General features: G+C 41.7%; 2 long non-coding RNA genes and 3 other non-coding genes across 6 annotated transcripts; 2 read left to right on the top strand and 3 right to left on the bottom strand.

Moving 5' to 3' along the window:
- Positions 1-386: 386 nt before the first annotated feature.
- LOC121599750 lies at positions 387-27,291 on the bottom strand. Of its 2 annotated transcripts, none has more exons than XR_006005732.1 (4): positions 25,816-27,291; positions 25,613-25,735; positions 9,871-10,119; positions 387-1,201 (listed from the first exon to the last, which is right to left on the bottom strand). It is a non-coding gene; the product is annotated as an uncharacterized LOC121599750 (long non-coding RNA). The 2 variants fall into 2 exon arrangements; XR_006005731.1 differs by having other exon boundaries at positions 387-1,186.
- LOC121599751 lies at positions 7,013-25,443 on the top strand. The gene is made up of 4 exons (XR_006005733.1): positions 7,013-9,292; positions 9,390-10,163; positions 24,356-24,572; positions 24,720-25,443. It is a non-coding gene; the product is annotated as an uncharacterized LOC121599751 (long non-coding RNA).
- Trnav-aac lies at positions 11,465-11,537 on the bottom strand. Its single transcript has one exon. It is a non-coding gene; the product is annotated as a tRNA-Val (tRNA).
- Positions 14,135-14,206, bottom strand: Trnaq-cug. Its single transcript has one exon. It is a non-coding gene; the product is annotated as a tRNA-Gln (tRNA).
- Trnal-aag lies at positions 22,145-22,226 on the top strand. The gene has a single exon. It is a non-coding gene; the product is annotated as a tRNA-Leu (tRNA).

Here is a 27,291-nt window from a genome sequence, read left to right as displayed (position 1 = left end):
CATCATCGTCGCCTTCGTCATTGGAGCTGTCTTTGCAATCAGCAGCCGACGAGTGAGTAATTGGATTGATTTCGAGTTTCGACTGATAATTTAATTGATTTATTCACGCGACTCAATACGAGGACAATTGTTGTTTGGGGTGTGGCACGCGGGGCTAGGCGGGGGAGACGTGCGCATAATTTGGGAATTGATTGGTTCAGTTGAAATGTCCATTTGACGCATGATGCGGTTGACAATGTATATCGTGCGGTGGGCACGATTCACTCTTTTGTGGTCAAGCGGTATTGCTGGTCGGTTTTTACATTGTAATAATTTCTTTACAACTGTTTCAGCTACTGATAAACAAAATTAAATTACTGTTTTTAAATCAAACATCCATGCTGGGTTTTTATATCGTATATTTCTATAACAAAAAAAAATGATTTGCGGATAATTGACGTTCAGCAAAATTTTGTGGAGTTTAATCCAGATTAAAGACTTGAATTCACTCTTATGATTTTCGGAATCAAAACCAATTTCGTAATTTGGACCAAATCTTAGCAAGAATCAGGACGAATAATGAAGGATCCAGACGATACCGGGAGATTCCGGGCGAGTTCGGATGAGTCCGGAAAATTCCAGATGACTCCGGACGATTTCGGACGATTTTGGCAAAATCCCGACCTCACTAAGAGAATTTTAAACATTTCTTGTTGAGTCCTAACTATTCCAGACGACACCGTGCCACTCCGGAAGACTCCGCATGGCTTTGGGTGACTCCGGTTGGCTCAGATTTACTTTGGTGAAATCCAGGTTTCAGGAAGTTCGGATGGCTCTGGAAAACTCCAAATGATTCCGGTTGGCTCTGGGCGAATCCAGTCGACTCTTGATGTTTTTTAGTGAGTTTAGATAACTCTGGATGAATCCTGACAACTTCAAAACTCAAACTCTGTACGATTCCGATTGAATTAGGATGACTCCCGAACACTCCCGAACTCTGGGCGAGTGCATTTCAGTCCGGGCGGATCAAGATGGGTCTGGACAACTCTGGATGGGTTCAAATAAGTCCGCAAGATGCTCTATTCTCGAAATTGTTGAAACTCCTCGTTCATCTGGAGTCGCCGTCACTCATTTGGAGTCGAGGTTAGTTGCCCGTAATGATCCGGATTAGATGCATCCAAACTTGGCTCAAAAGCGTGTATAAACTCTGGAATTAATCAGACTTGGATTATTGATAAATTTTTAATTTCCTCATCGTTAATAAGATTAGTTTACGATATGTTTGGTTTTAGAACTATGAAAGATACACACAAATATTGTTTTTCTTCATTACGACATCCGTGCCGACATTAGAGTATGTTGTCTCCATTCAGTGTCTAATCGATTTTTGAAAAGTGTCAATTTCTACACGATTTTCTCTATGTTTCAAAATTATTTCGAACTATTTTTACAACATTTTTATACACTGAAGTAGAGCAAAGTAGAGCAGTTCCACCCAGACGCACAATAAATTCTCCCCTTTAACAGCACAGAACGACCCAGGAAGTCCACCGGCCCACCATCCCTTGCCAAATTATACGAAAAAGATTATGAAAAGTAAAAATAGCCAGAACCTTTCGGTGGAACGGAAGGAGAAAGCAACGAACGGCCAAAAGAAAACCATCCGAAAGTGAAAGGAGACACTTCTTATCAGAAGACAGGGTGGCAGGACCGACCACAAAAAAAAAAACGACGTCCTCAACTTCCGGGCGGCCCAGGACCCGAATAGAATGGGCATAAAAGTTCCCTTTTTGCTGGAGAATCATCATCAACCCCCATCGTACGGGATTCATCCAAAAAAACGTAAGAATGGGAAAAGAAAACTCATACATGAAGAGCACCACCCCGACGCACACGCAGCAGAAAGCCGGCTGGCCTCGGATTCCTCGGAGTAAATGTGCGGAAGTGTAGCAAAATTCGCTTCTTTCTCAAGACGTTCCAATTGACATTCGAACTCGACTGCTTGTGTTGTGAGTATTGTGAAATTCCGATTTGATTCGATCATAACTCTTCCCTCGGAGCAGCGGGAGTGAGTGAAGGAGTCTTTTTATCTCGATATTTGTGTTGTGCATCGCACAGCGTCCCAGAGAGTTGAGTGGCCAGTGATGGATGGATGGCCCTCGGTGACAGGGCGCTACAAATGTCAACCGGAATTGCTCCCCACGGGGAGAGAGGAGGGGGGGGTAGAAGGATGGCTCTGGTTGGCCGGTCGGTCGGGTCGGGGTGGGTTGCGAAAGCGGCCGTGAAAAGTAAAGAAAACGGTTTCCATCTCGATCGATCTCTCTCCCCTTTCGTTGGTGGAAAGGAGAAAATAAAATTTTATTGCATATTTTTATTGCCATTTCTTCCTGCGTTTTCCTGTCGTAGGTTGGTCCCGGTCGCCCGATGGGTTTGCGCATTGCTGCTGACGGAAGCCAAGGCACTGCTGCTGATTTCTGGTTGCTGCCAGTTCATGTCCTGCCTTCTACTGTTTGCCCCCATCAGCCCGTGGCAACCCGAGGGAGATAAGTTGTTTTTCGATCAATTCAATTGCTCACCGCCGAACATGGAAGAGGCGGACCATCGGCCCATTGAGAAACGGGTCGGTTCCCGAAACCGGTTTGCCCCAGCGCTGATGATGGCGACAATAGCTTAGACGTCCTGCTCCTGGGTAAGAAGCTCCACACCATTTGAAGACCAGCATTTGGATGGAAAACGGAAACCTTTTTTGGGAGGAGAATAGCATCAAGCATCAAACGGGATTTTTATTACTCTTCGAGTAGCATCGTTGAGTCGGGGATTTGGTGTCCTCTGTCCGTTTTTTTGTTGTCCGCATCACATTGAACCAGGGGAGGATTGTGGTACAACGGTGCTTCATCAAGCCGAAGACGGTGATGAATTTTCCTATTTTAATTGAAATTGTGTCCTGCCAAACTTCCTTCCCGATGTTTTTACGGGATTGAGGCACCGTAACAAACGGTGATTGTCAAACGAATTCGTATCGTAAACGAGCTCATGAGGGTGTACTGTTTTGTACGCGGGGTGCTACACATACACCACCCTGCGGGTGGAATTGTTTTATGTTTTTCCCTTCCCATTTTTTTTTTTTTGGGGCAATTGTATTTGTTTTATCGTTATCGAATTTTCATCAATCACTCTGTGGCTGCGGTTTGGTAGAGGATGTGTGCTGCTGCCTGCCCGGAGGTTCCTCCCAGACGCTGTTTTGCCGCTGTATTGACAATTGCTAGCGTTGCGCTACTAGCAATCTCTTGGCTAATGTTTGTTTTATGCTGATGCGACGTAGAACGTCGAATAAATTACTTACTGGTGGTGGCTTTCGAATGGGTGGCACTGATGATCATCTTTGCTTTGCATTCCGTTTATTGAGTTTTAAATGGCAAAGTTCCATTGTTTTGCAAGTTTTCTTACAATAATTCGAAATAATCGTTTTTTCATTCAAATTAACTTAAATGATACCATAACCACTGCAGAAATCATGGATGATTTGCCCACCAAATACTTTCTATTTAGAGTTCAATGCATGTTATGCTTCAAATCTTGATTTAATTGTCTTGGAATGCAATAGTATCTATGATAAGTGTGTTTACACTTTTAGGTAAATTTTACAGATTAATGAGAACATTGACTCAATACACAGTCCATAGAATATAAATAAAGTAAATTTTATGTATTTAAATATTATAAACAATCAATAAACATGTACCTGATTTAGTTTATGAATTCACTAATGGATACGAATACACTTTTGTTAAAAACTTCAACATTTAATTTAAAAAATGTTCCCCAGCCTGGCCCCTCAATATGGTGTTATAGAGCTTGGGGGTTTTGTACTCCCAGCCGTGGTTCTATACACAATGGATTTTTCTCCTTTTATTTGGAGTAACGTCCTACGCGGATATGTTGGGCCTATACAGGCGGCTTTCAATACTTTATTCAATACCACACGCGCTGCCCCGATAAGCAGGTCCTTTGCTACGGGGAAACGATCCATTCTAGGCTAGAACTCATGGACGGGCATGTTGTTATGTCGTACGAGTAGACGACTGTACCACGGGACCGCCGTTATGGAATTACAATGGAAACCATGTAGTCCAAAAGAAAATGGGCCATATCCTACTCCGCAGTCTCATAATTTTAAGATGTTCCACAGGTTACTTCTCAAGTTCAAGCATTTCATGATGCTCGTTCTTAGTTCTAGCTACCTATGATTACTGTTCCCTTTCTCATAATGTCATTATTTTTCCCTTCTCTTATAAATGTCTCGTTTAAGTTGATTCTTTAACGATTGCTGTGCCTTTGGCGTGTGTCTTGAGTTAAATTTTAAACTTATAAAACATAAACATTAAATTATAAAACATTTGCATAAATAACCTTTTATTTATATGATTTTTGTTGTTTCAATTACAATACTCAACATAATAACCAATTGTCTTAAGGTTCATATAGATTAGAGCTAATTTTAATAACACCTAGTACATTTATCAAATCCAAAATGAAAGTACCATGGAGACTATTAAATTGAATTAAAAAAACCAAATGATAAGAAAAGAAATTAATTTATTTGCATCATCATTCGCTTAAGTAACATTTCATCGTTGCATCAGAAATAAACAAAAAAAATGGTACCAAACAATTTCTCCAACCCTAAACACTTGCAAAGTAATTGCACCGGCAAAGAGAGAAACAGAACATACAAAAAAAAGTAATATTTTTGCATCCTTGCACCTTTTCATTGCACTCTCTCCGGTTCCCAGTAATTCCTTCTCTGTACAACGCGTAAAGAAACGTTTGCTCTTTCTCGCATCCTCTGCCACCACACCTTCCCGTGAAGCCACTTAATTTGTTTCTTAAGTCCTTTCTTAAGACCCGCTCCGCCCTTTGTTCTTTCATTACTGTGAAAAGCGAAAGAGAAACAACAAAAAATCGGCCGCCTGGGTACATAGCGGCAAAAGAAATTACACTGAAGTGTGCAATTAGTTGCATTCAAATCGAGTGCAGACAAGCGCGCCGCCGCCCTTCCTTCCGCTATGCCAATACTGAGAAAGGAGCACTGGAATCTGTTCTTTTTAAAGTAACGGCGGCCCAGTGCATGGTGCGCGAAGGCGGCTACTACGTTTTTTTTCTCCTTGACCGTAACTTTGCAATCATAATTTCCTTCACACCGATGGGGCGGTGGATGTGGCAGTGGGCGGCGGCGAGCAAGGCGCTAACCAGAGGCGCAAAATTTACAGCTCAATCTTTCGCGCCTTTCCCGGTTCGTTTACGCGTTTTTCTTCCACCACTAGAGAGCAAAAAATTGTCTCCTTTTCACACGCCAGAGCAAGCAGCTGCCATGGACACAAGGTGTCGTCGGCACAGCCCCACACAGTGGACGGGCCCATTACTTGGTGCGTTTTATGAAGATTGGATTACTTAATTGCGACGGACGGACGGACGAGGGGGTGCTGCTAAAGTTACAACGAACGAAAATCCACTGCAGTGCAAATGTCTGCAGCGGTGGAAGCGCATTAAAAAATAAATAAAAGAATGCCCCATGCTCCTGCTCTCTCTCTCTCCTATCAGGTAATTAAATTTACGGAAAATACAGCCGGGTACCATTCTTGCATAGGAAGCAAGCATAACAGCAGCATAATAAGGCGCAGAGAGTTGGCACAAAAATAGCGACACTTCTTGCACTTGCTATTACGCCCTCGATCAATAATGGATATAGCACGGTCGGAGGTGCGCTGTGGCTGCTCTGCCGCTAACGTCTTCGCCCCGGCAGGCAGGCAGGCCCGGCGGTGGTGGTGACTCCAAACAACACTGTTTGGAGCAACAACTAAATTAGCATGTTGATGGCTTTCTTCGGTGTGTCGCCTCGAGGTGCCCGCGTGGTCCCCATTGCAGACTGTTATGTTTTGCTGTACCGATGTGTTGTTATGGCTGTGCTGTGGCCCTTCCACTTTCGCAACAGGATCGCCAACGTCGACAGCCCAAGACGAGGACCGACACAGCACTGCAATTGAATTAGATGTGTCTTATGTATACATCCATATTGGAAGGCGCAGTTTGGAGAGAGGGAAAAAAATGAAGAAGAGGAAAACACATCGCTCCGAGCCAACCAATCATCCTGTAATACAATTTCCAAATTATTCAATTACAAAAATAAACACTACTAACCTTCGGCGCTACGGTTTGGGCAGTCGCGGGAAGCATCACAGGCTGAAGAAATTGGTAGAGCACAACACACAATGAAAAAAAAAAAACACACGCACACACATACAAACGGTCATAGCCCTTAGGATCTTAAACAAAGCGTCAACAAAAAAAAAAAAAACGGGACACAAACAAAGTGTGACAGTCCTTCGTTTTTCCCACTTTTTTCTTCTTCTCACGTCAAACTGATTTTCAGTCAAAAGCGCTGCCTACTTCTATTGTCATGTTTTATGCTTCTGTTCCCGTTTTTTCCGTCCCCTCTCTCCCTTTTCGCTTCACTGGAGAACCAGTAATGGAGTGGCCTGTTTGTTTAGCAGCTAGTACGATAAATTGCTTGTTTGTTTAATCGTTCTCGGCTTGCTTTTTTTTTGTCTCCACTCAGGGGACAGTTTCGTTTGTGCAGCGGGCGCACGTCATCATTTACTGGCACGTCAATTGGTGATACACTCTCTATCGCTCTCTCTCTCTCGTGCACCGGGGAAGGGAAAACTGTCAACCGTCGGCAATTGGCAATCCTGTATCTAAGCATTGCTACTGGTCGTGTTGCGTGCATATTAATGTCGCTTGGTAAAGAAATTGCTCACTTTCCTGTCCAGAAGTTTGCCCCCTCCCCCCCCCCCCCCCCCGTGCGGCCGTCGTCTTTTATGCGCCCCTGCGAGGTATTGTGGATAATGGCAGTGTTTGAATGAGGCTAATACGGTGAGCAAATAGGCGCACTGTCAGTCGCACGGAACCTCAACGCGCCCATGCGGTTTGGTTGTTTGGATGGTTCTTCATTTTTTTTACTTTTTTTGTTGATGTATGGTCATTTTAGGTTGTTTTCTTCGACAAGTTTCATCTTTATCTATGATTTGTTACTTGTTTCAAGTATTTTCTTTGTTAATCATATACTTGTTTGTCTAACTCTGCTATATGTCTTTGATGTTCTAATGTACGTAGTATGTGTTATTTTATATTTTACATGTTATGTGTTATGTAATTCATGTTTATATGTAGATTTGGATCATTTATGCTGGTTAACAATCATTCTTTACTTTTTTCTTAATGATTTAAAGTGTTGAGAAACCTCTCTAATAGTAGGACCAGTAATATCATAAATAATTCTGACTGAAACAAAATCCGTGTCAGTGTCACGTACTCAATTGTGATAATCAGAGATGATGCTCAAACCAATGATGGTGTGTCCAATGTCCATGCTTGGTGACTTTTAAGCAACGAACGCTTGGTCAGTCACTGTGTCATGACTTTTTTTTTTTTCACTGTGATCAGCTATGCAAAATGTCACTGACATAGTCATGACAAATTCCGACTGAAACAAAATCATGTCAGCGTCACGAGCTGTAATGTGATGATCGGAGATGAGGCTCAAAACTCAAATTGGTGCGACCATCACATGCTTGGTGACATTTTGTGCAACCAACTCTTGGTCAGTCACTTGGTTGCGACATTTTCTGTCGGTGATCATCACGATAGTCACGGGAGATATGCGGTGAGTTCGAGTGGACCTATTCATCAAAATGAGCATGTTTTTTCGCACTGTTTGACCTTTCAGATAATCAAACCAGACAAAACGAGAAAGCATGCTCATTTTGTGCTTGGGACGACTAGTATATTTCAAGAATGTCGTGATAATCACCGACAGAAAATGTCGTGACCAAGTGAGTGATCAAGAGTTGGGTGTCTAAAAACTTAAAATGTCACCAGACAGTTTGAGTCTCACCTCTGATCATCTCAGTTGTGTACGTGAGCTGAATTGAGCCTCGTTTCAGTCATGAGTGTTGGTGACTAAAACAGTGGCAATTGAAAGTACTGTTCACAGCCAGAAAAAGTCATGATTATGCTTGCGTCGGCATCAAGCTCAGTCTGTCAGTCAGAGTATCGGGTTTGGCTTAAGCACTCGCACGTCATGTTCGGCAGATTGAATATTAGCAATGATCTATATCCTAAAACACTAAGAAACCAGATTTCTAAAATAACCAAAAATCCTTTGGAAACTTCCAACAAAGGGGAACAACAATGTTTCATATTTGAAAACGGATGAGCAGCACCGTTTTAATTATTGCTACACTGATCATCGTAACCACGATTTCCCTTTAATCCTACCAAGAAGAATCCCCCAAGAAGAAAAGCTTCATAACAACAGCGCCAATAATACTACACGAGATAATACACCGTTGCTGTTGTACTTACACGTACTTCTCTTCGTTTGGAGATTACATAAATTTCAGAAAAATCAGAAAGCAAAACCAATTTTATAATTTTCGCAACATGCCGCAAATCAACTCCAAGCTAGGAAAAATACGATCTAAGAGCAACCGACACACACACACATAGCACACACTTCATCAGCAATGTAGCAAATGATTCATCACACCATAATCCCATCACCAGCCGCTCTCATCACCGTGTACACCGAAAAGCGGTACAGCAACAGCAAGTCAAAACTCATCCATCAGCGGTGGTGGTGGTGCTTGGTGCGCTATGGGCAGGATTAATTTCTTCTTCCCTCCTCTCTACAGGAAATGCACACACTAAGAAGCTCACGCGCGCTAGTACGCCCGGCAACGCACGGTTTCCCTGGGCAACGTAAAATGAGCAACAGAACGCAACAGCGCAGCAGAAAATCCCCATTTCTCCTTCATATATCGCAATCGTGCAACGGTAGCAGCGGCAGTTACGCAGCAAGCCTTTGAAGCGAGCGTTGGAGCGCTAATCCTTTCGGTAAACCTCTACCAACCAGAGGGAGCGAATGGGAAGCCGGTGCCGTTCCTGTTTGCTCACTGCCCTTGGTTGTGTCGGTATGGAATCTGCAGGGAAACACGCGTTCTCAAAGCCGCGCATCATCGATGACGGAGGGCGATTAACTCTCCCTCTCCCTACACACCTGGCCATACACGGCCACCGGGCGCCATCTTTCGGGGCGACGAGCAAACCAATTCCTCTTGATGTGGCTTTCCAGCACCGTTTGGCATGGGGCGAAAATCCCGTAAAAGAACGGAGGGAACCACGGAAAACCACGACGCATCTTCCTTCCACGAATGGCGCCGTGCGTGTGTGTGTGTGTGTGTGTGTGTGTGTGGTGAGCTTAAACCCACCGTTACCTTGGCAACATTATTGCATGATTTTAATTGACATTTTTATTCCTCCCTTTCGCACGCCTGTCGTCATTTGCCCAGGATGCAGGAGCCGAAAAATTGGAACCTGATCCCCGTACGCATTCCGGAAAAAAAACGAGGAAGCATAAATAAACTTGCGTGCTATTAAAATGCTAGCGCCCATGACGACTTCCAGCAAACGAGAACTCCGTATAAAGCCAACAAAGATGTGCGCCTTGGCCTTTTTCTCGACCGCTAACTGCGTAGTATTGCTAATCAGAAAGAAGAAGAAAAAACACGGGCACAGGAAAGCAAAGAAACTCTTGAATCAACATTGTGCGCACAAAATAGTTACATCAAATCTATGCTTCGTGTGATTAGTTCCGGACGAGCGGATCCATTGCCCGTAGTTCGGGGACCACACATCGCCGTTGTTGGGCCACTGGGGCGGGCGCGCCCAACCTTTGGTGTATAGCAAAACGTTTAATCAAGCCCAATTACACACCAAACCGCCAGCAGCAGCACCCTTTTGTGTTTCGCAAAACGACGCGCAACCACTTACATTGCTTAACAGCAGGACCGCGCCATCCCGGCTAGGTGAACGGAGCACATGTAGTGCCAGCTGGAATCTAGCGTGTGTGTGTGTGTGCGTGTTGATTTTAGCGACCTCATCTCGGGGTGACATTTTGGGCTGGTCGCGTTGCAGTCTTCCCTACCCTCCAGCGGAATCGTGTGTATAGCCCGCCGGACAGGATTTTCCTCTTGTTCGGTAGTATGTTGCGACAACTGTGCGCTTTGTTTTCGCGTACGCCTGTGTAGGAAAGGGAAAGGAGGTTTGTCTTTGATTAACAATAGGTAAGCTTAGCCGTGCACGGTCGGGTGACAAAGTGCTTGCAGAAAGAACTGTGAATTATCTAGTTTTTGTGGCTCTGTTTTCGTATCTACTCATCCAGAAGGACACGGTGGATTTGAGGTTGTCCTTGAGTGATTAAGATGTAATGGTAAAACTAAAACTCAAGTGATTCTAAAAGTATTACACTTTAAAAAGGACGCAAGTGATTTAAAGGATCTCATGCTTGTAAAAGCATTTTTTTACTCCATTTTTATAATTTTCATTTGTTGGTTTGTACCTGTGAAATTCTATTTTTCTAGGCTCATTACCATAGCATTTGATTCGTTTTGCTTTTTTCCTTTAACATAACTGTTTTTTTATTCTCTTTATTCTCTTTCCAAAAATTTCTTCATGTTAGGTTATTTTTACGTATTAGTATTAGTTTTGATGATTAGTTTCTCATGTCTGACTTGTGTTCATTAATCTTTTTTTTCTTTATAGCTTTTTTTATTTATCCGATATACATTATCATTTTTCCATTTTCATAACTTAACATTGAAATTATAAAATTTTTGACTGTTTAATTACAAATACCATTATAGTTATTTTATTACTCTGTCAACTTTCATTCCCTTCTTACGTTCTTATTTCTTTCATTTTTTGTATTTCCTGTCTTCCATATTGCTGTAACTAATTTTTTTGTACATTGTACAACCAATCTTAGCTTATTTGATGAGGGATAGAGCTTCTTTTATTTATTGATGATTGGTTTTTTTGTTTTTTTTTTATTAAAAGTATTTTGGTTGTTTTATTATGTCTATTATCCAAGTAACAGTACATGAATGTTTAACACGAACAATGGTGTCAGACTTGTATTTGTTATATTATTCTTTATGGTTATAATAGTAATCATTTCCGAATTTTGCCTTTGTTTTTCTTAATAATTGTTGTTCTATCTATTGTTTCGTATATTTAGTTAATGTTCTTCAGGTTTCGACATAGTTTTTTAAGTAATTTTGTATTAAATCGGGGTCATGTTTTAGGTGATTGCTTCATTCGCTGTATTTTTTTTTTATCTAATCATTCCAGTTTTATGGCTTTTTCTATGTTTTCCGGATCAATTTACAATGTTTATGACATTACTCAACGTTGTTGAAAAACACATCGCAAGCGTTGAATAATGTTTTTCAAGTTGCAAATCGACATAAAAAATCATTATAATAAGCTTCAAACAATTACCTTTTGGTGAAAGATTTCCTCCATCACAGACAGAGAGATTTCCTCCAGTCTTTCAAACAAAAGACACAACACAAAAAAGATTCTCTGTTTCCGCCCGGGATCGAACCGGGGGCCTTCCGCGTGTTAGGCGGATGTGATAACCACTACACCACGGAAACAGCTGGCTTTTCTACTCGCGGCAGCTCTGCTGCTCACCTATCGCGGTGCAAAGGCATGTTTTGCTAAGAAGAAATTTAAATCAAACACGCGACCACACATTACAAAAATACTGCTACAACGCTCATCTTGACTTCTTCATCCTACGATTGCCGCGAACCGAACGCAAATCCCGACCTCCGCCGTAGAGCCCGTATCGAACCAGGAATAGAATGCCGTGCACACTTGACTTGAAAGGGAACCACTAGAAGTGCCACTCGCCGGGCGAATAATCGGCTTGATTGTCGACTGATTCAACACGATCCCTCGGTTGCGTCATATTTTTGCGCCGAAATTCTTGCATTATCGCAATCACGCCGGGTCAATTTGGCAAGCCTCGTGTCGTGTGGTGGGATGCAAACGCAACAAAACATGTCAAGAATAAGCCAGATATTGTTAAAAAAACAACAGCTTTGAAGGAGTGTGTGACGCAAAAAACTGAAAACGATTATAAGTATTGTAGGACGCTGTGTTGAAGAATGGTGAAAAGGTGCGTTACAGTTGCTCATTATTTTAGATTCATACATTGCATTTTGCATTGAAACAGGCGCAAACTCTCAATTGCCATTCCTGTAAAGCACATAACTCCAATAAACGATTCCCACTCCTCACCGTTATCAGTGGTCATTAAGGCGAGCAATTCTAATTCAATCGTACTGACGTAATCGTCAGACGCGGGCCCATGGACGGATGTGGAGGAATCCTTTATTGTCTTGCGATTGCGACCTCCTCGGCTGACCCTCGAGAGCATTTGCAAAAAAAACCCCTTATACACTAATCAAACCATCCATTGCTCGGCCATATTTTACTGCTAAACGACTTTGCTCTTTTCCCTTTAAACGTGTTATCAGGCTTCGGTACGATTGGTGATACCGGTTCGAATCGGATCGGGCGGAGATTTTGCTCCTGCCTGCCGGTCTGAGAACTTCTGTAACCGGTTATCATCGCAAGAGTAGTGAGTATAGAGCGGAAGCAAAAACCAACCAACCGGGCAGCAATCGTCACTGTACGACAGAGCCCCCCCCCCCCCCCCCCGTGTCCCTGAACTGTGAGTGTGCCCCGAACCAGATTGCGAGTAGTGGTACGACCGAGGGATTATCAATTTATTGCACAAACGCTTGATGTTAAGGTTTGTTGTTTCTTTCTTTCTTTTTTCTTGCACCATACCGGCAACCATATTGAAATGCAGCCATTATTGTTTTGAAAGTAGCGATCAAGTGCAATAGCTCTTACGGCCATGATGAAGGATGCTCGAGAAAATAAACCTTTAAGCAAATAAAAGGGAAATTATGTCTAGAATGTCTAGAAATACTTTAGTTGCTAGAAGATGAAATTTTTAGTATTTGACGTCAATTATTTAATCGGTTTTGCAGATGCACTAAAAGAAAGAGGAATGAATTATCGAACATTCCAATTAAGCTTAAAAATACCATGAAGTATCTCCCTAATATGAATCTTGAACGAATTCTTCTGAGAGAAACTAACTCAACTTATTGGTATGGAGTATACAAACCATCAAGTGTTGAAATATGATGAATATGAAATATGATAACCCGTTGACGGTAAATTATCGCATTTTAATTCATTCTTAATTACTGGATATCTCCGAAGTACGCTGTTAATGTGGACCAAGATAACCCACGTATCTCGAATTTCCTTATTTCCAGCCAAAATAACACTAATTTTCGTGTAATTTAGCATGTAATGATAGGGTTTAGTCACTAAGTTTCTTATTTGATATGATTCTGATTCTTATTAATGATTACAATTTTATACCTTCATGAAATATGTATGGAATTCGACCAAAAGGGAATTCATTTTCCATTTGACAATTAACATGTCTAATTAGTACAATTTGCTTAAAGAACTGTCAAATTTAGATTAGCCGAAACCACGTATAAAGAGGTACCTCGTATCTTGGGTACCTGGGGACTACCTGACTAAACAGGGTTTCAAGATAACTCAACACCAAGAGCACGAGTGTTTCAAACTCGTGAGTATATTCTCCAACTTCTTTTTCTTAACTTTCATTCATTGATAGTGTTGAAATGGAATTTTACTGACGATGTTATACTTGTCAGAAAATTCCTTTAATGCTTGATTCCTGATAATTCAGACACTTGCAATAACCAATTTAAATATTAACGATCGTTTGTTTTGCAAAGCTTAACTAATATGTCAAAAAATGTGATTATTTGGCAACTTTGGCACAACAAATGATTTGAAAGGATGAGCAATAATAATAAATAATTGAACACATTTTAACGTAATTCTTTAGTTTGCCACTTACTTCTATGATTGCTATAGTAGATAAGATCAATGATCATCCATCTTGAAGGCAAATGATCATTCAATAGTGTCAATGATTGCATGCCATAGAAGCTACACTTCTACTTATTAATCATCAGCTACATCATTTTTTCTCGTAACTAGTATTTTCTAGTAGTTTCTGTATTTTACGAATTTCTACTTCATATTACCCTTTATTGCGATACATAATAATCACAAACCAATTGCAGCAATACTTTACCTACATAAAAAAATATTACTTGCGGAAGAGAGGTTCTACCGAGATTTGAACTCGGATCGTTGGATTCAGAGTCCAAAGTGCTAACCATTACACCATAGAACCCGTTGATGCTTGCCGACGATTATAGCGCGCCGGTAGAGCCCCAACGCTAATCTTCGCATCACCTGCAATCATCATCTCGCGAAGCCGCTCGGTCGATAATAAATCCCTTCCCTCTTGCAATCGCAATCACACCTTATCGCGCAATGACGTATACCGGCACATCGTAACATAGTTGGAAGAGCAACAAGAGAGAAAAATAGTTCCCAATTCATTCCACAATTGCAGCGATGACTCACCGCAACGGCACAATAATCACGCCCACCCGCCCACCGAGAGGCCCACTAGCAGCGAGCAAAACGATTGCATTAATTAAGGAATTGATTCTCGATTACTTTTGCCGAAAATCGAAAACACATCGGTCGCCCCCGAAACCGATGCGATGAGGTTTTTATTGCCCTGACGGGCGGCGGCGACGACGGGTACGTCATGCAGCGTACGTACGGTTCCATAACGCTTCCGATGGCTAATTGGTTGGCTGGAACTTCAAACGATCTAAAGAAGACCACAATGCCCCAATGGATCGCAGCACACGGGTTCCTTCTCCCCGGCAATGTCGGAAGAAGTCGGTGCAAGGAACACAGCGAAGCGGAGCTAAAAGAAACCGTTCGGGAAACAGAACGGCAGTGGATGGCATTAATAGGTAGTCATAAAATAATTTACGACAGATAATACGGACTCATTAAGGTAATCACAATAAATGCGACGACTTTGGACTCGGTGTGTGTGTGTGTACGTGGTTACATGGTGGCGTACCGTCTCCGATCTCACACCGCCCAAGTCCCACACCCGTGATCGCTTCGGAGGGGTTTTTTGCTCGCTCATTTAATTTCATCCTACTTTAACGGGGTGGAATTTACTTCCCAACGCCGGCACGGCCAGGGAATCTCGGCCGAATGCTAATCCCTGGCAACACTGGAGAGCCGAACTTCGTTTTTGGGCCGCTTTTCGAGCCCCCACTAGATGATGGCGCCCGTAAATCATTCCCCTACTGCTCTCCGGGGGGGCGTCCACAGCTGACCCACAACATGGAAGATGGTCAGTCGAAGAACGTTAGAAGGCAACAAACACACAGTGAGGTTAGACTATTGGAGCTTGCTGTCTATAAAATAAATACCTTCGATTTACTGCTCACAGCAAAGAAAACATTAAAACAAACAGAGCACCATAATGGATTAAAACCGGTACCACACACACACACAAACACTAGAGCTAAACGGCAGCAGCTCCGCCCTTTTGCCGTGTATCAATAACCATTAAACTGCTACGTTGTTACGGTGCTCAGTATCATCAGTGCTCACACCAGCTCCAGCTCCCTTCAAACGACTTAGAACTTGGAACATAAAGGGCAGCTTCTCTCTTTTGTGGTGGTGTACATTCGGGAACAGCGAAAACGAACAGCGTAAGCATCATCATCGTTATCGTGTGGTACCGTTTGCGTTGGAAGATACTTGGAAAGGTGAGACCAGCTTCCCAATCGCACGTTTTGTTTTTCTCGCACTGCTACCGTCCATCCGCAAGACAGATATGCAGGTGAGCGATAAAATTCGTCCAACCACCACTCTACCACTCGACAAAACTCGAATAATGGCAATAATGGCAAATTACTTCGGCCACAACAATTCAAATGAGCTTAAAATCTTACACAACCCATACAGCCCCCTCTGTTGTTTCGCAAACGTCTTTGGTGATACGTGTGGTCGCTTAAATGTGCATCCCGGACCCCTCACCCATCCGAACTTCCCAACGGAAAACCGTCTCGGGAGAGCCCGTGCAGTGTTACGAATTGGATACGGAAAATGTCTTTCCAAAGATGCCGACGCAATTAAAAACGCAAGGTGGATAGCATGGGCGGAAGCGGAAGCACGTCCTTTGAACGCGTAGTCGGTATTTGTCTGGTGTGGAAGTGATGGGCGGTGGATGAGAAAATTTATTACCTATCAAAAGATTACTTGAGAAACGAAACAGAAGGTGTAACCGTACCCATTTTATACGTGTGTGCTTGAAGGATTTCGTATCTCCTTCCTCCATGGGCAATTAGTAGCGCACGGGAGAGAAGAGCGTACGAAATCGAAATCGAGTTTGGAAACTTCTGGGTGTGTGCTGTGAGCGAAACGGGAGTTTCAGGTGACATTTGTTTCATATATATAAGACTGCAACCCGATTGGTACTTAAGATATTATAATGTGTATCATGCGCTGGTGGGGGGTATAGTATAGGGGGAGAAGAGGTTTTTCAGAAGGTACACGAATTTGCAATTACAGTTCCTATTGATTAAAACGGTGTTTTTAACGGAGGGAGAATAGAGTATATTTCATTCCGGAAAGATAAGAGTAGCCCGTAATAAGAATGCTATTGCTGTAAGAAGAATGCCAACAGACGTGAGTAAAGCATTGTAATACTGTAAATCATATATTTTTACATTCATTAATTAACTTTTTAGATTGAGTTCAATTGGTTTTCATCAATAAGATCATCATGGTTTTCACCAATAGGAGTTCAGATTTGAATCTTATTGGTAAAACAATAGTTATTTATTAGTTATTAGTTTTTATCAATATTTCTTATTGCTTTTTATTAGAGATGCCTTATGGATATTGACAGGCGAAGGAATGACTTTGATCGTCTCTTAAATTCAGCTCATATGGCATCCAAATCCCCACGCTTTGAATCATTCTAACTCAGCGGTTTTCAACCGGGAGGAATTCTACCAAAGGGAGGATTTTTTTTATATTTTTGGTCATTTTTAATCGAAATTTCAAAAACTCCGAAGAGTTATAACCAGATTATTCGTTTTTTTTTTAAAGTAAGATCCGAAAAGCAATTCACTAATTAACTGAAGATGAACATTGAAGAAGGTTGTTGAAATTATAAATTGCTGTGTCAAACTCCTTATTAATTGCAGAATTAGCTTCGCAAGGTACAATCTTATTTTTATGCAAAACCAGTGCTTGAAGCGAACTTGAGGTACTATTTATGATCAATTTAAGCCAATACATGAGCCATCCAGAATAGCATTCGGTGCTCGTACGAATAATAATTAATATCAAGGGCCCTGATTAGGTAGGCAGCATTGACTATTAATAAGTCCTGCATGTAACAAAGTTGTACAAGAAGTGTTTTGAAATGTATAGTGGTTGAAAGCCACTGTTCTAACTGCTTTAAATCGATTGATAATAATTTACTGAGATACCTCATGTGTCCTTGCGACTTCTTGAAACGCTTATGCAAGATTTTCATCAAGCTTCGATTCTTATTGTCCATTCTTAACAATTTCCTCTTGAAAAAATTCCCTTGTAAGCCTGACAAACCACTTCTAACTAGTGGCTAGGTATGCTTTCTAAATTGTTGTATAAATACGGCTTTTTATTATACAACATCATATCAAAATCACCGACAAACCGACGTGACACTGGGGTTACAAAAGTGTCCCACACGAAAGTACTGTCATTTACCAGTGAGGCGAACACTTCTGTCAAAGTAAGCTCTATTCACTGCTGCTTCGATGTAAACAACTTTTCTAAATACAAATGGCGAAGGAAGTGTGAGGCAAGATTTTGTGAGAATTATTGGACAAAACACCCAGGAAAATCCTTTTATAAGTTTCCAAATCAATGCAAAAGATGTGAGAAGTACATAAAACAATACGCATTGGAACTTGCGAAGAAAAACAAAAAGGGGATTTAGCAGTTTCTTCTCTGTGTCAGTGTAGTAAGCGAATCATTATAGAGATGGCGCTAGTGATTAACGTATTTTCATTTGAAATAAGGAGACAACTTTTGAAGCTCATTTTGTTCGAAGTGTCACGTCGGTTTGTCGGTGTTAAAATGGCATCACATTTAATTTAAGTTCCATGACTATGATAATGGTTGTGTGTCATGATGTAGAGTCCATCAAAACATATGTAGGATTTGCTTTTGTGAGTTAAAGAAAAGATACAACATATCCAAGAAAAGGGAATTCCTTTGTTATACCATTCTATCCCTTTGTGCAATCTATTTTAAATATTTTGACTCAATCCATCCGAGCCGAGCACTGGAATAGACTACAATAATAGACTCCCATTACTCACACCGCAGCACAACCGCATCTAGCAACTGTCAAATTCAACCTATCCCTATCACAAAAAGCCAAGCGCTAGGCTAGTAGTACCACACTGTGTAATCAATCCTCATTATGCGATCGTAGTAAACGCATAGCGCAGCAAAGAGGAAAGAAGCGCTGGTGCTGGTGGTGCGTCAGCATGCAACAAAACACGCCAATCTGTCTCTCCACCACACTGGAACTGCATGATCCAAGCAACCACATGGCCGTGCTCGAAACACCACCTCACACACACACACACGCGAGAGAGATGATCTAATTTCATCTCCATGCATTTGCTGTCCCAGCAGCTCCAGTTGCCGAGCTGTCAAGTTTGCTATGACAGTTGAGAGTTGCCTGTGATTTGGGGTGTGGGATGACGGCGCAACGGCCACAGCGAATTTGTATCACAATTAATCGCTTATTTAAATTCATCGCGAAATCCATCCGCCCCAACCATTATCGCGCGCGGCCGCTCATTTTGCACGTGTTTCGAGCGCATGTGTGTCCACGGCTGCGGGGATGGGACGACTAACAATAATGGCGCTGTGCTGCCTGCCCCAACACATACACAACACAATGGAGCTTTTGTTGTTGGCACACAAAAGCGCATCGCGCTGTTGTTTTGTCCTCCCCCCTTCTCCCCTCCCTCCCAGAGGAGAGCGCAAGTCATGATGCGATGAAAATTGAACTCCGGTTATTTCATTATTTTTCCGTACCGGTTTTGTTTTCCCAAACACCCAAACCATGGGGCCGGGCAGGAAGAAAGGTGGAAAGGGGGCTTTTGGTTTTAATGCACGCGCGAGATACCTCTCAGCCCCTCATTGTGCGGTATAGTGGGAAGAATTCGATTCGTTTTGGCAGGATTATCTTACCTAGTGAGAGGGGACGGAGACGGGGACGGTAAAGAGGGTGGGGGGGGGATGTTTTGCACCAGCATGCAGGAGGATTATCATCGTACGCCGAATGATGTGCACCCCCCCCCCCTCCCTCCTGAGTGATGATGACGCAGTGCTATGTGTTCTCGTTGGCCGATGCTTACGCCACCTTAATCCGATCGGACATGAGAGAGCACGTTTATTTAAATGAAAGACTGCAATCACGCAAAAGGGATTAGCCGCTGTTGTTCCACGGTTCACCATGCGCGATCGTCGTTATGTGTGTTGGCAAATGAAACAAGCTACGGAATGTAGAAGTTTCACAGATGCAAGTTAGGATATTTGAAGTATTTTACTAACCAACAAGATTGAACAAACCTATCGACAAGAGATTTCATCAAAACACTTGTAACGTAAGTGAAATAATCAAAATAATTGGAGAGTCATGAAATAAAAGTTTAAAATAATTTTAAAACTTAAGGAGATAAATAGTTAATGTTAAAAAAATAAAATATGACCATACTAAATAAAAACAGTTGACAATGCGAGTAACGAAATGCGAAGCAAATAGATACATAAGAATGAAAAACGAGCAAAATAATAACATTCAATAGAAGATAATTTATAATACACGAAATACACGCAATTTACTGGATTTAAATAGTTAAAATAGTTTTTTTCTTTTGCAATTTGCCATATTGCGAGCCAATTAATTTCAATTTCTTAAAACCTATGTTGATTTGATTGGATTTGTTCTTTCTACACTTTCTTTTTGTTTTTTGTTTTTGTTTGTTTTTGTTTGTTTTTGTTTGTTTGTTTGTTTTGTATTGTCTTTCTTTCTGTTTATATCTTTATCTTCTTCTTTCTGTTCATCTATTTATCGTTGTGTGTTCAATTGTACTTCTTTTTTTCTCCTTTTCTAAGAGAGTTTTATAGTTTTTCTTTTGCAATTTACCCATTGCGACCCAATTAATTTCAATTTCTTAAAACCTCTTTTGATTTGATTGGATTTGTTCTTTCTACACTCTCCTTTTATTTGTTTGTTTTCTATTGTCTTACTTTCTGTTTATCTCTTTGTTGTGTGTTCAATTGTGCTTCTCATTTTTCTGCTTATTTTCTAAGAGAGCTAATAAATTCCTGCGTGAAATTTAATTTTTCAACTGAATTATAAATTTCAATGTGCAAAAATCGAAGAAGTGGATGTAAGTGGCAAACATTATACATCATACGAATTTGTAAGCAAAGCGTCATAATTTTATAGAAAAAAACACAAATATAAATAAGAGACATGAATATAAAAATGCTGCATGAAACATACAAAACAACATCAATAAAAGTGCCTGCAATATTGAAACGATTTTAATTAAAATCGCATGTACTCTTCAGAGCAAACATTTCCACAACCACTAAACTGCTCATATTGCAGACACGCAATTAAACCCACTCAAAACCGAATGGAAGCTCAAAAGCTGCCCCCGATGTTCGAAATGATGATGTTTCCAGCACCGGTAAATAAATTAAGTCTCTGCTTTTAACGCTCGCCCGATCAACGCGATTGTGGTGCGAACCGTGATTATCATTAACCTCAACGTTCACGTACACAAATACTACATTTTCAATATTATCATTACCTGTTCCAAAAAACAAAATAAAAAAACGTTGTAAAACGAGAATGTACGAACCAAACACACCCCCCTTTGCCCTCTCGAGTGAACTTTGTGATGCGCCATGTTGTTGTGCATTACGATTGAAAATGACTTCATTATGCATTTTACCTTTATTTGCATTGCATCTTCCATCTCTATCCCACCCAATAATCCGGTGGTTTCGAATATCCACAGATCCATACAGAGAAATGGTATCGAACCGCCGCGGTGGGTGTGGGGTTATGCGCGGGGGCATTCGAAATTATGCAATAATGCCGGTGCAGCACGTTTTGCGTCGATGCTGCTGCTGCTGCTTACACATCAACAAACTTGGTGCTTTAATTGGGAAGGAGATCGTTTACACTAGAGGGAAAGCGAGATACAGCGAGAGAGAGAGAGCTGGATGGAAGAGATGCTTATTGCCTTACATTGAGCCATTTATCAGTGCCGAGTGGGTGGGTGTGTGTGTGTGTTTGTGTACATAATTGCGGAAGAGAACAACAAACGGGAACCCGAACAGAACAGAACGGCATAGAATAAAGTGCAGATAAGCGCGAATGGTACAGCACGTGGTGGAACCAACTTGCATAATGGCTATCTTGGGAAGGAGAGGTGGTGTTTGGAGAGCATCTTTCCTTCCCTCCCTTTTTGCTGGACAACATCGTTCACCACCGAGACGGGCGATAAGAGCTTAGTTAAACATCATCTACTGTGTGGTCCATGTGCTGTATACATAATACTTCACGCTATTTCTCTCTCTCTCTCTCTCTTTTACACCCTATGGAGCATATTCAATCATTCTCAGCTTCACACAAACACACACAGGCACGCACAAAGTGCAAGTTTTCAACGTGTTCCGCTGTTTAATCCACACGCGGGCGAGAATCTTCGATAATTGGAGTGCTTGTTTATTGATAAACACTACCACCATCCCCCATCGGGGGGGGGGGGGGGGTCCGCTCGTCGCCGTGTGTTACGTGTAATGATGCCCGTACCGGGTGTGTGGGTCTACGTAAGGGAGGGGCAGGTTTGTTTGTGCGTGTGTGCTTGCTCCAGCATTCCAACCGCTGGTTGAAACAAACAACGTCCAAGTACCGAACCGCGACCGTATCAAGCGCAGAACGTTGGGGCAGAGATAGGTTTAAAGTTGGATGTGTGTATGTACGAGGGCATTTACTTCCACCCGAATGTTTGACGAAGAACAGTTCTAAGCGATGTAATAGAGGGATGAAGAATGCTGCTCCGGTGGGGGTAAGTTATGCGCGTAAGACGCTCACACAAAGACGAAACGGCACGAAGCTGCGGATCGATTATAGACGCACTACACGCACCGAGGTAGCGTGGCCGAGCGGTCTAAGGCGCTGGTTTAAGGCACCAGTCACTTCGGTGGCGTGGGTTCGAATCCCACCGCTGCCATGCGAACGAAACTTTTCTTTTTATTGTAAGTAACGACGATGCAGGGTGCTGTTTCTAAAGGGCAGCTGCAGCTTGTAAAAGGGTAAGGTTAATACAATGAATATAACAACATACAAGACGACTTCTTACGAATTGTTGCAAACAGTAGTTAGTTGGTATACAAATTAGAATGTTATACAACATAAGTAAAACATAAAAATGGTTGAAAATACTAACGATTCAGTTAAAAATGTACAGATTCAGTTTGGCGAAAGTATAATTTTTATTGACTGTTTTCTATTATTTGAATATCTATAGTTTACTTCAAAGATGACTCATCTTTCATTTCTACTTTCATTTATTTTGTATGCTGTTACATTTTCCCCTACACTTTTGAATGTTTACGATATTTTGTTTCATTTTTCTATGAATTTTTATTTCAAAAATTCTATTTTAAGTGTCATTTCGTTCTATCTTTTCAAAGTGTTAAACCAACATTGCATCATTGCCGGCGTCCCTCACTCTCTCAGTTCCGCGTGCTGTAAATCACCAAAACATTAACCAAAACTGCACACCAATCCGCTTAACAATCTATTTCCCAGCGAGATTAGCAGCGAGCTGCCACTATGATCGTTTGATCACTCGTTTCGCTCGCGCTCGTTTGCTGCAATCCAGCAGCATCGTCTATCATTAGCCAAACCCTTGGCAAAACCTGCTACTTTACAACAGCGCGCGGCCACGTCATGAGTCTGTCATCAATTTATGGTTCCATCCCCATCCATTATGTGTGCTATTTCTTTCATTTTTTTTTTGTGTGAATTATTTCTATCCAACATTCCATCAAATATGGAGCCAACAAGAGGAAGGGGGCAAAAGATGACGCGATGCTCATCTCTATCTCAAAACACGTCGTCACACACTACGGTGGTGATGAGAGCTGCAGGGCGCTGCAAAACATTACACTCTAGGCCAGGGAAGGGCATTCTGGCAGAAGAGCATCATCCCGAACGATACGCAAAACGAGTCAAAACTCATTTCACATCAACATCGCCGGCACGTCGTCTTTCTCCTTTCCCCCGGCCCATCAGGGCGATTAATGTGTAGCACCACCACCGTACCCGAACGCGGCAGAATCCGTATCATCGTTGCAATGGAGGGCCACACACACACAAGGACATGATCGTGTGATACATCGTTTGCGGTGGAAATGAGATGAGATTACATTTTTCCACCGCGCGGTGATGCTCGTTTATGGTGACATATTCGAGCTTTTAACGCTCTCGCCATGCCCAGCATGCATGTGTGTGTGTGTATAAGCTTGTCCGGTAGGAGTTGTTTTTTTGTCGCTTTGCGAAGAAGTTGAGCAAGATTGTATGTTAGAAGGTAATGGATCTTCTGTTGAGCCATGTGCGAGTTTTCCATTTTGTAGATTGTCATATATAGTTTTTGGATTATTATTGTTTACGTCGTTCTTTTGTTCTTAATTCGTTCTTTTTCTATTTTACTTTACTGCTGTAGTTTCATGGTTACATCGCATAAACATATCAATATTAATATTCTGTTTTGTGCAGTTTTCATAAACTTTCGCAGTTTCACATTCCGTTTTGTTATTCGCTTTCCTTTTTTTCTTTTTTCTTCTTTAAGTTCGCTTTCTTTTTCTTCAAGTTTATCTGTTTACTGTGGCATTATAAATATGTTATTTGTCCTTATAAATGCTTTGGTATAGCTTTCTCTTTGCTTTCCATGGGAAATTTGATTTAATTTGATTTTTTTGTTACAACTTTAAACTTACTGTTTTGAAAGATTTCTTTTGGAAACTTATTCTGCTCTATTCTTTACGTTCCTAAAGGTTAATTTTTACTTTTTTCTTCTTTCTCATTAATTATTGAAAGTTTCTGGTCACTTCTTTCTTTCGTTTCTTTTAGCGATTATGGTATATTCAATATTTACATATTTGCAGTATCAAGTGACATTTTCGTTTGACTTTAAAATTCTCTTTTCGATCGTGAAGTATAAACTAATGCAGGTATTAAGCTTCTTGTATCTTTCTTTTTGTTGTTTACTCGTTTTTGATACTTTGATAGGTGATTAATTTATTAAGAAGGGTTTGTTTCTTGATTTTTATGTATTGATATTTTCTTTTCTTACAGGGCTCCGCAACGCAATTGTGAGGTATTTTGGTATTAAATTTAAGAGACTTATTAAAATACACTGATATTGAAGAATCCATACCAGTAATGGCAGTGATGTTGAACTCATCTTGAGCCTGGGGTACTGATTCTCAGCCCGAATTCATAGAAGTTCTTAAACTGATGCTGAACATATACACTTACTGAGACTGATGCTAAATCCATGTGTAGGGTAAAGGTGATTATTTATTTATTTTTTGCTAAAGACTAAACTACTAATTAACAGTGGCATATAAACTACTAATTTGATTAACGCGTAAAAAGCATGAAACGGAATATCTCTAGAAGCTATTTGATAAGGTTTTTTAACTTTGTTAAAACTCAGATTCAACAGTGCAGCAACACACTTAAACCACCCTACATCGACCACCAAAAACGTATCGAGTAACCAAAATCCTACTGTGTGGAAGATAATGAAACATCTACCCCATCCATCCGCACCCGCTCACCCACTGTTACGAGCCACCAAGCGTCTCCATGTGGAAAACGACCCGACCGCTTACAAGTCAGTAGTGGTGGTTTGCTTGCTTGCTCAAACAAAGAAACGGTTATTTACACGCACGGGCAAGCGACCGTACTGCTTTCCGAGAAACAATTGACCGACAGAAATAAGTCCAAATTGCTGTACTCCTCTGCCTTTCCCGGAAAATGGGCACACAAAACGCTCCTTTATAGTGTCCGCCGTGTTCGCTGCACAAATAAAAGAGGGAAGTTCAAGCAAATCTTGATGTAAAGGTTTGTAAAAAAAAATAAAAAAAAACATCCAAAAACGGTAGATAAAGGAAAGAAAAATCGATTTTCCTTCCTGTTTTTTGTGGGGAAGGGGCAGGAGCGTTCCTAGATAACGATCGACATGGGAGCAAGTGGCAATAAAATTTGAAAGCCTCACACACCATTAAAACAATTCAAAACCGGGATGAAATTAGGGGTGGGATGAAACAACTCACATTTCACACAACGGAAACAATCACAAACATGCTCCAAAAAAAAAATGTGGTAATGAAAATAAATGACAATTTCCATCTTCTTGTGAATGTTTCAATTTAAACGTTCCCGTTTTTCTTCATGCTTTTCCCCATAATAAAAAGGGACAAATAGCTCTTTGGTCCTCGCAAAGACAATCGCCAACCCGTTTCCGCCACTCCATTGATAAAAAATCATTGATAAGGATGTACGCTCAATAAATAAAACTGATAAGAGAATATAATGTCAACGTACCTATTTTTCCTCCTTTCCTTTTTGCCATGCCCTTTCTCTCGGGTTGGTCAATTCCTCATCCCAATGCGATGTGATTGAAGCCATGTGTGCCATGACGCCGTTTCCTCTCCATCAATTCCATCACTGTGTATGGAGGAAAAGGAAATATTTTCATACTTTATGTAACCGCCGTAGCGCGACACAGACAGAAAAAACCGACTCACCCCGAATGACTTTTTTGCAAAAAAAAAAAAAACGCGCTTCTCTCTTCGCTCTTGTTTTTTCGCGCCACATTTTTTTCTACACCACCCTTTTCTTCCTCCCTCTATCCATCTCTGTCCCTGCGTGCTGGCAGCATCTTTTATCTAAGCTTTTCCCACTTCACTGTCACAATATTTGCCATTCAATTTCCTGTGCAAACACGTGGCTCTCCATGTACCACAGACGGCATGGCACAGCATACACACACACACACACACACACACACACATCGCCATACATGTGTATCCCACAGCCTACTGCTACTTCAGCTTTTTCGCCATTGCTGTGAACTTAAATCCTTTTGCTGCGCCTGCTTTTCCCGATACATCATTCCAGCGCGCTTGGGATGAAGAAAAGCGGTCGAAGAGCGATCGGCAAATTGGTTGCTTCCTACGTGCCCGGCTTGTGTGTAGCATTTTTTTTTTTCGATTTCGCGACAATTGAAGAAAAAACACAGGTATGGGGTTCCTACACTCCACTGCAATTTGGGAAGGTTTATAAACCTTCTGCCTGTGTCTGTGTATTTAAAAAAGGAATGGGAGGAAAACGCATTCCATTTCGATTATAACGCGCTAATAACATTTATCTTCCATTACCCCGAGAATGTGCTCCATTTTTTTTGTCTGCTTTTTATTATATCTCGCAGTGTCACCCCTGCATATACTCCCCCTCTATCCCCATCCTACAGAGAGAAAAACAACACACCCCAAAAGCAACGGCCTTGACGCCAAGCTATCTCGACAGTTTTGCCAAAGTGTTGTTTTGATAATCACCAGCACGCTTTCTCGCTCTCTCTCTCTCTCTCTCTCTTGCTCTCTTTCTCTCTTTCTTAGTGCATACGCACTCGTGCTCCAAGACGTTTGGACACTTCTGACACAACTCTTGGCTACTACGATTGTCAACCCGTCCGTTACTGTACATACGAATACGTGACAAGCCCCACATCGTCCATCGTATGCCGAACTCGCGCTAGACTCAGTTCCTCCATTAATGCACACTCTGCCTCTCTCTCTCTCTCTCTCTGTCTGCCTTCGTGCAAAAATAACCGAAACACACCCTTAACTAATAAGAAAGCAGGAAGGCAAAACGAAACGTAAAGCGAGCGCGTAAAAACAACAACAAAAACAGGGCGTAAATGCGCGAAAACAACCGGCCCCAAATGGCTGCTAGTGTCCGGCTTAAATTACCCACACAAACGCAGCTCCGAGAAAGAGAGAGAGAGAGCGAGCGAGCGATAGAATCAACTCCATCATCGCTCATTCTGTTCCTGTTCCCTTCCTCTCTCGAGGACCTGCACCACCTCTACTCCCATTCCCCTTTCTTGATCTCATAGAGTCACTACTCGCGAGAAGGAGGTAAACAAGCATCATCACCATCATGACCATCATCGTCATCGCTCAAGAGGTGGACGGACACCCCATCGCCCCGCCGTAACCATG

This window comes from Anopheles merus, chromosome 3L (assembly GCF_017562075.2).
Source record: "Anopheles merus strain MAF chromosome 3L, AmerM5.1, whole genome shotgun sequence".
Taxonomy (NCBI): Eukaryota; Metazoa; Arthropoda; class Insecta; order Diptera; family Culicidae; genus Anopheles; species Anopheles merus.
This window is presented reverse-complemented; position numbering and strand designations above follow the sequence as displayed.